The sequence below is a fragment of the Stegodyphus dumicola genome, chromosome 3 (genome assembly GCF_044657685.1).
Source record: "Stegodyphus dumicola isolate Sdum_Otavi_A_Nest chromosome 3, ASM4465768v1".
Classification (NCBI taxonomy): Eukaryota; Metazoa; Arthropoda; class Arachnida; order Araneae; family Eresidae; genus Stegodyphus; species Stegodyphus dumicola.
This window is the reverse complement of record NC_140770.1, coordinates 10,320,943-10,335,900: the sequence shown is the minus strand read 5'-3', so window position 1 is coordinate 10,335,900 and position 14,958 is coordinate 10,320,943. Positions and strand designations below refer to the sequence as shown.

The window sequence follows — 14,958 nt, the reverse complement described above, 5'->3', positions numbered from 1 at the left end:
TCTTACTAGATTTAAGCTGGTGACCTAAAATCCAGAAATTTCCAGACTCACTAATGTTCCAATTATTCCAGATCTCAGACTTTGTATTGTATCTCTTCCCTGCAAGTAAGGAGAAATTTACTACTTTAAATGTATATTTGAATAAAATTTTATAAAACTAATACTTAGATAAGTTCAAAAAATATTTTTATTGGATCATTCCAAAAGTTCCGCAGTTTTTCGAAACACAAAGCATATTTTCTTGTAATTATTTTGTTTATTATTCATATGGAGTGATCTCAGATGTTTAAATACTGTCTTTTCTACTAGCACACTGCATGATTCTAACGTGTGGTAGTATAATCAGTTTCAGTGTAGTACTAAGAATGGAGATCCCAAAAGTTCATTTTTATCATTTTACACTCTTTTATTTTGAAAAAGGAAATGTGATAGTCAGGTTTCTCATGAAATTTGTGCTGTATAAGAAAAAATATATTTGTGCTTTAACCTCAGCCTCGAAGATGATTCCCACTCTGGACAACCATTCTGTGTAAACAAGGGCCTATAAAAATAAGCTATTACTGGAAATACAAGTTGTCCAATTCATAAACTATCAAACAGAATTAATTTTCCAAAAAAATGCAGTATTTGATCATTTGGAAATGATCGGATATGCAGTCAGTTGCATATATCGGTACCCCATTAACTTTTAATAGAGCAAAATATGAGCTCTGTTAAAACAATAAAACAAACAGAGCTTGCTCAAATTCGGTATGTGATTCTGTGCTGAAAAAGTAAAGAAACTCCTCTTTTGAAACAGCTCGTTACTGAAAATGAGAAATGGATATCATAAAGTAGTGTTACAAGAAAAATATTGTGGGGTAAGCCAAAAGAACCTCTTTTAGTAATACCGAAAGAGAAACTTAAAAAGTAATGCTTTGTGGCATGGGATTACAAAAGAACTATTACCACTAAATCAGATTATAAATTTGGAAAAATACTGTTCTTAAATGGCAGTTTTGAAAGCAGAAATGGAAGCAAAGTAGTACCCAAGAACTGACCTGTGAGGTGTTATCTTCCATTATGACAATGCTTAACCTCACATTTCAATGAATGTCAGACTAAAACCTTTTGAATATGGTTACGGTGTTTAGTATCCCTTCGCACATCATTAGACCAGTGGTCTTGGACTCAGTCTGCTTGCCAAATTCACAATTTAATTTTTTTTAACAAAAATGATAAGTTTTTGGTAGACAAAAAAGTTTTTAACATAATTAAATTAAAAATTTTACTAGCTGAATACCGTATTTATGCAAATCTAATGCGCATCCCCATTTTAAAACTTTAAATAATAAAAAAAAATTTTGTCGGCGAATGTAATGCGCATCAATGGTATGAGGAATTTATTGAATCTTATTTTATACAACAGTGGATTTGTATATAAACTATCAATCAATGGTATGATAATTTTATTTAAATTTAGATACCATATTTTATACAACAATGGATTTATGCATAAATAGCAGAACATAGAATTAACCTATTAGTGGGCTATTGTTACGTGAAACAATCATTGTTAATTACCACTACCGTATATGCGGTACATATCGTAAAGTATGAACATGAAATAAATCGTAACATTTCTATCTAGCTAACAGTTTCTACAATCAGTGATTAATAGTAAACGTCTTTATTCACTATTTTGATGATAACGTTTTTAGTCCCCTTCTCCGTAATGGTGTAGTTACGAGGCATATCAAACCAAATTGGCGTCTCGTCAGCGTTGCCAATTTGTCCCATTGAAAAATTCTTTTCCTTCCGAAGTGTGATGACATACCGCTAAAATGTTAGTAGTTTTCCCTCAAAATCTGCAGGAAGCTTTTGGCATATTGTTGTACGGCGTCTTAGAGATAAGCCCATCCGCTTCATAAACCGATCCACCCATCCACGGCTAGCTTTAAACTCTGGTTTCGGTATTCCAAGAACTTCAGCCTCCTCTTTTGCTTTATTTCTTATAGTGTCACTAGTCACAGGTTGTCCATTCTTCCTCCTTTCACGTACGAATTCCAAAACATTTTCTTCAATTTTAGGGTGTCTTCCTTAGCGAGGGCCAGTGAATTTCTACTAGTTTTAGTTGCAAACAGTGCCAATTTCTGTTGCCGTCACAAGCGAATATTGCTCTCAGCTACGTTTAACCCTCTCCCAGCCTTTCTATTGCCATTTCTTTCAGGATAAAGAATTACTTTACGTTTGAAAGTAGCGTCATATGACATTCTTCTCTGCTTGCCCTCCATTTCGTGACTACGTACTCTGCAGTTTGTATCCTCTATGCAATAAGCGATAAGCAACGGAGGACGTGGGCACTGTCCCTTTACCAAAAGGTTAATCGGTATAGCACCACGTCCACCTATATATAGAGCCTAAAGCGGAATCATAAGACGCCACGCACCGGGCGTCCAAACCCAGAGCCAAATTTAAACCTGGGGCAGTCCAACAGACCAAATGCCCACGAAAGACAGTCCCAACAACCACCCAGGCCCCACATTTATTAAATAAAATAACAAAAGCATACAGGGCCAAACAAGGGCGAGTTTTGACAATAAGCAAAAATTTTACAAAGGTGTAATACACACAAATATAGAATATACATAGGCTAAAGTACAGTCTGATGTTGGGCAGCCCAATAATATACAATGAGTAAAATATAGACAGTAGAATTAGACTTAATGACAATATAACATAAAAACAGAGAACATAGTGACAATGAATGTAAATGATTACAGCAATACACAGAGGATATACCAAAAGAAATAAAAATAAAAGAATACAATAGCCATCAGTGTGTGACTGGAAGTGACATCAGTGTGTGACTGATACATGGGAAATGCGTAAAGCATTCAGAATTCGACTTAATTCAGAAGACTAACAACTGGATCGGGATACATTGCATAGCCAAGTACATATATTTGGCACGATAAATGTAACAGTAAATGTAATCGAGAAATACAGTAATCCATTGTTACGATTTAAATTTGGTTGACGTCATCGGCGAACTTTGCACTCGAATCTAATACGCACCCCAATTTTGAGTACTACATTTGGCCAAAAACGATGTGCATTAGATTTGCATAAATACGGTATTTATCAAACAGTAATAATAATGACTCAAAAGATTGTAATCTTATTGTAAATCACACTTTGTAATTCAAATGTATTGACAGCTAAATATTAAATTTTCAGTTTGACGTTTATTTTAAGCAATTATAATGTGTTGAATAAACCATCCAAATAATTTACTTAACCTAAAAATAAACAAATTGTGAAAACTTTTCAAGTGTGACAAAATTCTAGAATAATGATAACGTATTTTGCTTCTTTTATTTATTAAATTTTTCTTTGATACATACAAAAGAAATGCACATATTTGTTTGTAAATACTTGTAAATTTTAATTCTTACTAACAGCACATGGCATTTCAATTTTTATAAAGTTCCTTGATTCCCATGATAGCGTTTGATAAAACCTTGGAGAAAAATTACCAGAAACTATTTTATTGTATGCTTGTTGGTCAATATTGTTCTTATTTTAGACTTACAATTTTTAACTGCAGGAAAAACTGTTCACATATATACAGATTACAAAATGCATTAAAATTTCATAACTAATGGTGTTTATCTTTTTATGAGTATACAAAAAGTCAATCAAATATGTATCTTCAGATCTTTGAATAACAGTTATGTAATATTGTAAATTAATTAACTATATTTGAAGATTTCCTGGAACATTAATAACTTTTATTTTCAAGGTTAATGAAAAAAATGTCAAATTGAACAGCAAATCATTCAAATCATAAACCTTTCTTCAAGTGCATGTTATAATAATGCTAATTAATTAACAGTAAATATATCTGCTTACTGCATAAAATTGCTTTGCGGGGTGTATTTGGTGCATGAACTGCTAGTTTGAGACCACTACACTAGGCCTCGCCCTTGTAGATTTTCTTCCCTTCGGGTGGGTCACTTTAAAATTTTCTGAATGACCTGGTGTTCACTTTGGAGACTATCAAACAATATGTGAATAATTTCTTTTAATATAAACTGAATGACTTTTTTGAAAACGAATTTTCTAACTGCCTGAGAGATGGCAAAAAGTCATTAAATAAAATGCTGCTTACGTGATTCATTGAAAGTTTCTTATGTTTTTGTGCTGTTTCATTCATAAAAAATCGCAAACTATTTTGGATGATCCAGTACAAACATTCTCTCAGTTTAATAAGCATTAAGCAAAAATATATAGAGAGATTTGGATAAAATTAAATTTTGTGGTCATTAAATGTCAAAAAATTTTTACTAATTAAGTAAATGTGTGCTAATTTGGGAAGATGATTTACATCACTAATCTGTGAGTACTTATTTATTACTGTTATCATTGTTGTTATTATTGCAGTACAGTTGTAGGGTGCAGAACTTATAATGTAGAACTCAGTATTTCTTGATTCAACCTTAGATGACATATACTAGTAGTTTTTTAAAAAATACTATTTTTCAGTTATTAAATTGTAGCTAATGTGTTGATAAATTAGTTGTTTCATGTGTAACATATTCTTTAATTATTAATTAAGAAAGTAGAGCTCTACAAAGTGTTAATGTTACTATGTTCAGTTTTTTTATTCCAAGTATTTCTTGGAACTTATTACTTGGCATTGTGATTTATATTAGAAAAGATTTGTATCGCAAATGCTAAACTTGAATATTCCTACTGTCTGAATGTTTGTATTAATGAAAATTAAAATACAACATTGGAATATTTTAATCATGGGATTCAATATGTGAAAGTGCAGAGCTATATTATTAAAAACAGTTATTTTCTTTGAAATTAATAAAATAGTAATTGTGTGCATTTAGTTCCTGTAAGTTTTAATGCAATAGGTTAAAATGTTTGTAATGCCTATTTAAAATTCTACAGTTCATAGTCTTCCTTTCTAGTCTTCCTTAAGAACGGTTGTGTGTTTTAATGTTTGGTTGTAAAATGGAACTGTGTACACATTGCAGCATAAAATATATTCAGTACTAAATGTGTATGTACAGAAAATGAAATATTAACACTATAATGAATTTTTTAAATGCTAAAATATTTTTACATATTCATGTTTGTATTAAAAGGTGTATCAGTTCATTCTTATAGATTAAAGAACTAGATAAATTTTGAAACTTATTGTGTATGAAAAGTGTATTTTAATAAGTCGTTTTCTATAAGATGTGTTGATTTGTTGCATTATTTTGTTTTCTTAGATTATTATTTCTTGATATATAAAAATGAAAGCACTCTTTCTCTTGAAAAATCTCAAATATTTATATTTAGATTGTTTTACAAATATTTTAAAGCAGATGATTGTAGCAGTCTGAATATTTCTGGCTTATTTTATATTTAAAATCATCTCTGTATGGACATATTTCTTTAATTTAATATTTTTCACATTTTTTAATGGAAAAAATGTAAAGAAATTTAATGTTACTACTTTTATCTTGTAAGAGTCAAATACTGAAATATGTTGAAGTTAAAATAGCGTTTTGAAAATTATAATACTGTTTCTAAGCATCAATTAATTTCAGTAAGATAATTTCATATTTTATGTTGCTGCATTCTCAGTGATAGTGCGAGTGGGAAATTTTTATAGCTTTAGAAATGTTATTGCGAGTACCCTTTTTAATTAATATGTTCTGTTTACTATGGTGCCTCTCATGCAGTCTGTTCCAAGATGAAATTCATTATGCAAGGTTGTTTTTCGCATAGTTTACTGTAGATTTTAAAATATTAGGAATTTACTATTTTAATTATGAAATATATTTTCATATGCAATGTGTGTATGAAATCTATTAGTCTTTTCAATTCAATTTAATCTAAATTTTCTTAATGGATGTTGAAGATTGAACTCTTCCTGATTTTCTTACATATCTTCTTCCCCCCTTCCACTCGACAGAGAATTCAGACATCAAAAAATTTTCTTAAGTAGTTTGCTTCGCCTTTTTCTCCATAGTGGTTATAGTCTCCTAAAATAGAATAGTACAAGTCATTGTCATTGAACATATGAATCACTATGTTTATCTCAGCTTAAATAAGATATCACCTGTTTGGTTGTGTCCTGGACCTATTTTCATTTCTTTAGAAAATTCTTATTACCATATTTTATCTCATTCATTTGCACTTTGACGGCTGAGGAAGATGGTTCAGTAAAACTATCGAAATTAGTCCTAAAAAATTTACAAATATAATGCTGATTTTTGTTGTTTGACTTCTAAATTAGTCATTCTTTCGCATGTTATTTTAACCTAAATTTGCAGTAGGTATCAAATTTTTGCATTCTTCCCCTTCTCACCAGAAGAAACCTCCATCTGGAATTCATTATGGTCAAGGAGGACTTTCAATTCTTCATTTGTAAAATAATATTAAAAAATGCATTTACTTGACCCTCTTCTCTGCTGATTATCTTTGTTTTTGAACAGATGCATATTTTATATAAAATGCTACAAAAAGAGAAAATAAAATAAATTTAGCTCCACATATATTTTGTGATAAAATTCACATATGACATTCGTGATTTGTAATGCAAGACCGGTTTCATTATATGCAGCATATTTATGCTTGCAAGACACTCATTAGGCACCATTGTAATTGTTTCTGTTACTGTCTTTTGATTTACTAACCACCTAAAATAGCTATTGTAAATAAGAGAAAATGTATAATAATTTTAATAAATCCGCTTAATGTAATTTCATTGGGTCTAGGTAGAGTAATTTCTTAAAAATATATAATGATTTTAATAATAAATCAAGGGTATTGCATTTTTTATTCCACTAAATTAAGGAATCATTCCAGTCTGATTCTAGACTTTAGATGTGACAGGAACTACCCATTGTATTGTAGTGAATACTGTAGTTCTCATTGTACAGTTTCTGTAATATGACAACTACTTTTACTTATGTTTCAAAAAGGTCTGGAATGAAGAAAACTGTTTTAAAGCATTTTATTTATCAGTGCTTAAAGCATCTTATTGTTTAACAATTAAATATCAGATATGAAAAACGGCTGAGCCTACTTCTTTTCTTCAGACCTTCTCAACTATTTTTATATGATATTTGTTAACTATTATATTTCCACTGTATATTGCCAGTACTGATATTAGCTTAAGCTGTTTCATTTTATTTGCTTTTTTTTTTTTTTTTTTTTTTTTTTTTTTTTTTTTTTTGTTTGTTTGAAGCACTTGATATTAGGAGACACAGTGATCATCCTATTGCTATCATTATTTCTTTTGTAAAATACTTTTTTCTTTCTACTTATGCAAAAAAGCCAAGTGAATCTTTCTCAAAGAACTGGTAAAGAGTCAAGAAACAAGTTTAATACCCCAAGTACGAGTTTTCCCTCAAGTCGCATAAAGTTCCCCAAAATGTCTCAAGTTGTATTTTCTTCATTACAATTCCAAAATGACATTCTCACTTTGTAACCTTGAATACTTTTCTACGAATATAGTATATCAAACCCAAAATCAGATTCATAATTCTTTAGTAAAAGTCCAGTTGAGCAAGGCAATCGCATCTAAGTCTTCAGATTACAATATAATACCGTGAAAGAAGACTGCTTTTTATTTTAAAAAAAGTTCAAAAGGCTATAAATTTTTTTAAAAGGTTTCTTTTTCAATTGTGTACCATTTATCATTAGATAAATCTTTGATAAATTACTCTCCTCCTGAAAAAAATCTATAAAAATTATTAAATAGCTATATCATGAATTAAGTGTGTTTTAATCAACCAGATTAAAGAACACAGTGAAATAATTTTAAAAAATTTTATCTTTGAGGTGCTCAGGTTTGCGTGGAGAACTGTGTATTCAAAATTTGGTGGTTCTAGATGGTGCTGCTTTTCCAGAATGTGAAGAACAAACAACCCTATTTACAGGTTCTTCATTACTTTATGTAATAGAAGTAGTCTATTTATTTGGTATTTTTAACTTCTTATCTGCATAGTTATCCTGATAAAAACTAATGACTGAATTCTTTTATGAAAACGTTTTTAAAAATATATTCATGTTAATATAGAATACAGTGAAGTATGGTTGGTTTCTTTGTTTCTTTCGTAATTCTACAAACAACTTAGTTTAAAAAAAATCTTCTATTAATTTTTCTGTTGCATCATTTCAATGTCAAATATTGTATCATTTGTTGCTGTTTAAATTAAAAAGCTGTGAGTTTGTACTTATTAACTTAAAGAGAAGAAAACTTAATTGTGATACTTTGCTAATTATTTGTTATGTGTTGATGCTAAGTATAGATGATGACATAATTTTAAAATGTATTTCTTTACTGATTACGAGAAATGTAAGTACTTTTTAAGCTTATTTTGTTGTAGAATTTAATTTTCATTGTGTCCTTAGTTATGATGTCGGTTTAATGCTAAATAAAGTTTTGTTCCTATTTTTTTTTGGTGCTAAGTCATATTTATACTTTAACTCACTGTGTGTTTATATTTAGTAGTATAGTAAAAGCTTGACTGTCCCGAACACTTCAGAAATGTCAAATTCCATATCATTAAATGTATACAAAATGCAATTTGCGATAGAAAAGCCATGTGAATGGAGAAAGAAATTTCAAGTCTAAAATTAAAGAAACTGTCATCTTATTTGTTATCAGCTTGAATATCAAATGAAACAATTAAAATTTGGTAAGATTTGGGGGGGGGGCGTAATTTCATACATAAAGTACTATATATTTTGTAGGCCTTCAGCATATGAACTAAAAACATCCTATCTGATTATAAAATGTCATGGACTATGAAAATTGGCGGAGATGACACCAAACTTGCGCTAGTCCTTCCAATAGAAGCTTAAAGGAAATGTATTGTTCTATTTAATTAGAACTATATGAATCAAGTTACGGATGTATCGTATAAAAAACTTAAATCACACATCGTAATTTTGCATCACCATTGTTTGTTTGTTTCCAAATAAAGTAGCATGTTGTGGTCATTGAAACAAATTTTCATTATTACCCCTACCTTTCAGTATGGTCTGTGCTGTTCTGTAGAACAGAGACCTCAAACTTTAACCATTTTTTCAAACTGTTTTGAAAAATCAATAAATAGCAGTTAACTGATATTTTCTTTACAAAAACTAAACCGGCTTATCAAGAATTAATCTAGTTTGCATAAAATTAAGGTGAAGATCGTGTGATTGTGTTATGACATTACGCTTACACATTATTGCCACTAAATTGCATTATTCGGCTACAGTTTCTCTTTGTAAAAAATGATTGATGGGAAAGCTTGTTAAATACCAAATTTTTTAACTAATAATAAGTGTTTTGACCAAAATGAATTTAATAAACTGAGAAGTACTTCAATTTTATATTTTTACAGAATAAACAGAATTCTTAAATCTTTAATACATTAACATTGTTCTGATGCAGTTCACATTTGATTGAATAAATCGCAAATGTGTGTTTCAATAAAGGTCCCCCCCCCCATAAATCTCTTTCTAAGGAGATGTAGCTGCAAAAGTTCTTATTTGGTGTATTCAGAGTGTTTCTTACAAAATTTCAAAAAAGTGCCAAAAGACTATTCTGTGCATTACCCCAAGAAATATTTTGTTTCATCTTCAGATTCTGATGAATTAGAATTTGTTTCTTGCTGTAACAATACATTTTTAATTGAATCCCCTTCTGTTAGCATTTCTGTTATGGGAAAATTTTTGTCACAATCAAACCTATGTGTCTATAGCAAGCCTAAAAGTGGAATCTTCAGCTTTGTTTCTGCTTTTTAAGGCTAGATCTTAATCTTCTGTTTAAATACCATCAATTTTTTATCAGGTGAATCCGAATAAAAGTTAACTGAAAATAAATTATTCTACCATCCTTTCCTAAGAGTCTGATTCGTAAAAGAATTCCAAACATTCACAAGTTCGTAATGGCATCATTTATTGAAAATGCCGACTGAAGTTCTGTCAAGAGCACTTCCAGATTTTACTTTACACAGTCACCTCGTCTCTGTTTGCTTAGCACAAGAATATCTCTCAACAGAGTATGAAGTCTTGTATGTTCCCGTGCCGTAGTAACAAAAAACTGCTAATATGAACCTTGCTGGTTAATAACTCCCCACTTCCCTTTCTATGAGGAGTATCAAAGTCAACAAACAATAAGAACTGCTACAGTTTCTAATGTTGGGTGTGGTCTGTAGCATAAACGAATTCTTATAGCAGTTCGATCAAAGAATATGAATGGGAGAAAGAAGGCGGCAAGCTGTTGTAGACATACTATATACCAGCCTCGCTCTGATCCAAACAAGGTCATGAGGTCTATTTTTAGGCCAGGTGGAATTGCGTCGTATTCCTCTCATTTATACCAGCCTCGCTCACCTGACACCACCGATGGTTAACAAGGCCATATCACTCCCCTCACTATGTCATGATGAGGAGACCTCTTGCAACTTGTAGCCTTGACATTTGACTGATATGTTCACGAGCTCTTTGTAATGTTGGTGTGACTGATCGTTCATTACTACATTTTTTATCTCCTGTAGAAAATGCTGTTTTCCTCTTCCAATTTTTTTTATTATTATCATTATTAAATCGCACATTATGCGAGCTTGATGTTGTAGACCTAGGTGCAAAGGAGACTATAAGGGACAGCCAAACATGTCAGTTTTTCATTTCATAAGGAATCCAGATCTCCAAAGAAAATGAATAATGGCAATCCATTGAAAAAAACTTTCAGCCTACAAAAACTTCTAAGGTAAGAAATATATATTTTCTTGATTATTGTTTTATCATACTAAATATCAATCTGCTTATTATATATTTTGATATATTCCATATCAATCAATATATTTATGCAACTTTTTTGTTGTTGTTGTAGGTAAGAAATATTTTTAAAAAATTAAGAGAGGGAAAAGAAAGCAATTTTAGCTATATATTGTTATAGCTTATTTATTTTAGCTATATATTTTTATATAGGTAAAATTGCTTTTATATGTAAAAAGTCAGATGATTTGAAAATTTCATTTGTCACCTTTCACAAATGAATAATAAAATACTTTCTGGTAAACATAAATTTGTAATGAAAAAATTTATGATTATTCTGGTTGTGATTCTAATCCTTTTGAGTTATTAATTTTTGAAAATGTTAATTAAGTCAGTAAATAATTTAAGTATTGTCATTGTAAGTGTTGTAAATTTTTTAAGTATAATTCAAATATTTAGAATGGTCCATAGTAATTTAGAGTAATATTTAATGGAATGGTAATAAATTATTTCTGCTAAATTTTATTGTATTTAAGTCTTTAAAATTTGAAAACCTCCACAAATTGTCATAGTGATGTAATTTTCTCAAAATGTGCTGTTCTTCCAAAAATTCCATTTCATGATTTAAAATTTAATCTAGTTTCTTCAGTCTGATAGGTATTAATATCCAATATTTGAATTATTAAACCTAAGGAAAAGTGATTTTTATCAGTGATAAAGCCATTTGAAATAAAGTAAGTGTTGCTAGAAGGCTAAAAAATCTATAGAAGACTGAACATAATACATGTTGCCTGTCATAATTTAAGCACAGTTTGTTTTTACCTGCATCTATATGTTAGGTTTTTAGCCTTATAAATTAAGCTAGGAAGAAATTCAGTTTCTTCTAATATCAGTGCATTTTATTCTTTTCAAAAACTAATTATTTAAAGATCAGTTTTTTTCCACAGAAGTTCTGAATAGTTTTGTGTATTTAAGTATGACATAAACTGTCACATCTTTTGCTTTTTCAATCTGTGACATATGAGGACTCCAATATTAATTATAATCTATATAAAAATGTAGCATTTTAGGTACAAAATAATTTAAAATTTCACGTTCCTACCGAGAGCTCATGAGTTCACATAAAAAATAAACAATTGATGCCTGTTCTCAAATTCAGTAATATTTAAAGGAGATCATTTGTAAAACATTATGAAGCATATTATTCAAAATTATATTTATAATTTAAAAAATATAAATGAAAGAAGAAAATTTCCATTAAGTATATTCTTGAACTATATTCTCTCTCTCTATATATATATTCTTGAATATATATATTAACTATATTATATTCCATTAAGTATATACTTAATATATATATGAATATATATATATTAAGTATTTTAAAACTATATGTTCACTAAATTTAGCTTTGAATTTAAATTAATAAAGAATCTGGCAAAACCATTCAATTTTTAATTAAATGTATGTTGTTTTCTTGTTATAAGAAGGAATTTGTTTAACTTATTGAATAATGAAAATTTTTTATTTTCAATTAAGCTAACATTTTCTGCTGTACAATACACTTATTCCAACATTTTAGAAATATTATAAAAGGGGATTTTTGTTCCTTAAAGAATATTTATGATGACTCTGTCTCTTTTATTTCATTAGGTCTGTGAGCTTCATTTTGCTGCATGTGACATCGAAAGAGTCTCAGAAATGTACGACGAGAGACAGCGGTTTTACAGCATCCTCATTTATCATGGAGTGCTGTTCCTACAAAACTTCCTGATTCTGCTGTTTATTTGCCAAAATGCTGTGAGAAAAGAGAGAGTTTTGGCTGTAAAACAAGGCTTTAGAAGGTGCAGTTACTGAAAGCATAAAATTCAAAGAAGACTATGATAAAAAAAAATAACGTTTTCTAATTTTCCTGAGCTCTCTGAAAAGTTGTGCTAAATTAGTTTGCCAACAGTGGTCTATCATTCAGAAACTGGACATTATCATTTTTTCTTTGGTAACTTTACGAACTGCACCATGTATTGTGGCATCGATGGTGGTGACTGAAGGTCGTGATTTAAATGTTTAACATTGAAGGCATTCAAGCAACAGAGTTAGAAAATACTGTCACACCTAAAAACATAAGTAACTAATACTATAACAACCATTATTGAGAAAAGAAATGCTATTTATTGTAATTTTTCTCATAAAAACAATTCAAAACTACATGTGGTACAAACACTTCTAGATGATATAGTAAAAACTAATTCAAGTGTTGATAACTTGCAAACAGTACAGTTCATAAATGACCAAATAGCTTTTTCAAAGCAATAAAAAGTGTGAAGTTTATTCAGTATCCTCTCATGGATATCATTTTATAATGTCTTCAGAAAACATGATCTTCCCACATCTAAGTGCCATGCAAAGATTGTGTTCTTCGTTTCAACTAAACCCAGAAATGGAACAGCATGATAATAATTTTTTATCATGTTGAGTCAAAGTTTGCACTATTACACCAGAATGACTCTTGTGTTGCACTTTTTATGGATGAAATTCATATTAAGCCCTTTTTAATTCAAAGGAGGAAATATATATGGTTCATCACATGACAGAGTCCGCGCAGCTACCACAGCATACGTACTTATGATTCAGAATTGTGTGTTGTTTTATAAAGATGTTGTTCATATTTTACCAATTGCAAAAATAACAGCTGAAGAACTGTGTAGTTCTCTAAAAAAAGTAATTCTCAAGCTAGAGAAAATTGGTTTTATGATTAATACAGTGGTGAGTGATAACAGTTCTATTAATTCAAAATCAATTTCTTAGTTTACCACTCAACCTAAAATATCTATACAGTACAAAGTCGTTAATCCGGACTCGTCGGGACTTCGGCGATTCTGGATTAGGGGTTTTTCCACATTATAGATCATCATTTTAAATCTGGTAAGATGGCATGCAGAAATTATACAGTTAAAAATATGAAACCATAATTTATGAAATAAAGAGCAATTATGATCTAAAGGGTATCAAAATTTACAAAAAAAAAACTTAATATTTATTTGATAACTTTACCAAACATTTCTTTCTTCACTATTGGAAGCGCGCCTGGGTAAACGCTTTACTGGCTTTACGCGCATGTTTAAGTTTGTGGTTTTGAAGTCCGAATTATAGATCATTCCGAATAATGGACGTCCGTATTATAAACTTTGTACTGTAGTTTATTTTAAAGAGTGTCTGAAATAACGGACTGAACCAGACAAAAGCTTTGCAATGTTTTCATTATCCAGACTTTAATGCTTGTTATTTTGACCCAGATTCAAATGAACCTGTTCTTATTTAAAATATGCAAATGCTAACTGCATCTTTTTCTGCTTTAAAACCAATGCATCAGCGAGAAAGTTGTGAACCATTAATAAAATACAATTACAGCTTGACTTTAAAAGCTCTTAATCCCTAAAATTTAGAGCGACCAAAAAATATTTAATAAGTTTGTTTCTGAAGCACTTCAGGAATAGGGATGGAAATATGATATTCCATGCTATACCCTGATACTGCAGGCTTCACAGAAATAATAAGCACATAATTTGATAGTATTGTAAAAGTCAAAAACACCAATCAAAAGTATTAGATTAAAAAATATGTATCATCAGCCTATGACTTTAAGTGACACAGATGAAGATGCCTTTTCTGAAAAATGTTTTATAACGCCACGTGTCTGCATTGACACGTGGCGTTATAAAATTTGTACAATGGGAGCACTTACCAGAAAAACAAATTTTGCTATTTCTCATACAACCCATAATCTTCTTAAATTGACTAGGTTGTTTTTTTTTTTTTTTTTTTTTTTTTTTTTTGAGAACATACAGACTCCCTGTGCACCACATATGTACAACACGGGGCTTACAGAAGTAAGTTAACTAGAACATTAAAGGTTACATGTATAAATAAACATTAAAAATTACATGCATAAATAAAGCGAACAAAAACAGAGAACAGCAGTCTGGACTTCACGAAAACAGATAAGTTTACTGGCCAAGTCACTCCGAACATTTTCAAATCGTTCTGTAAGTATAATCTAGGGCCATCAAATGTAGGGCACGAGAAAATCAAATGTTCCACATCCTGAGGAACTCTTTTTGAACATTCACATAAATTGTTTGATCGTAGATTAAAACGAAACAGATAACTTGCAAATTTACCGTGACCAGATAAAAA

General features: G+C 30.1%; 1 protein-coding gene across 1 annotated transcript in view; it reads left to right on the top strand.

The window, feature by feature from the left end:
• The window catches only part of LOC118193486 (testis-expressed protein 264 homolog), a 29,579-nt gene extending 15,402 nt beyond the window's left edge, over positions 1–14,177 (top strand). Inside the window, exons 4-5 of the transcript XR_015040137.1 lie at positions 10–10,756; positions 12,418–14,177. The gene's annotated coding sequence lies outside the window, so the exon portion shown is untranslated. The remainder of the gene's footprint in view (positions 1–9; positions 10,757–12,417) is intronic.
• The last annotated feature ends 781 nt before the right edge of the window (positions 14,178–14,958 follow it).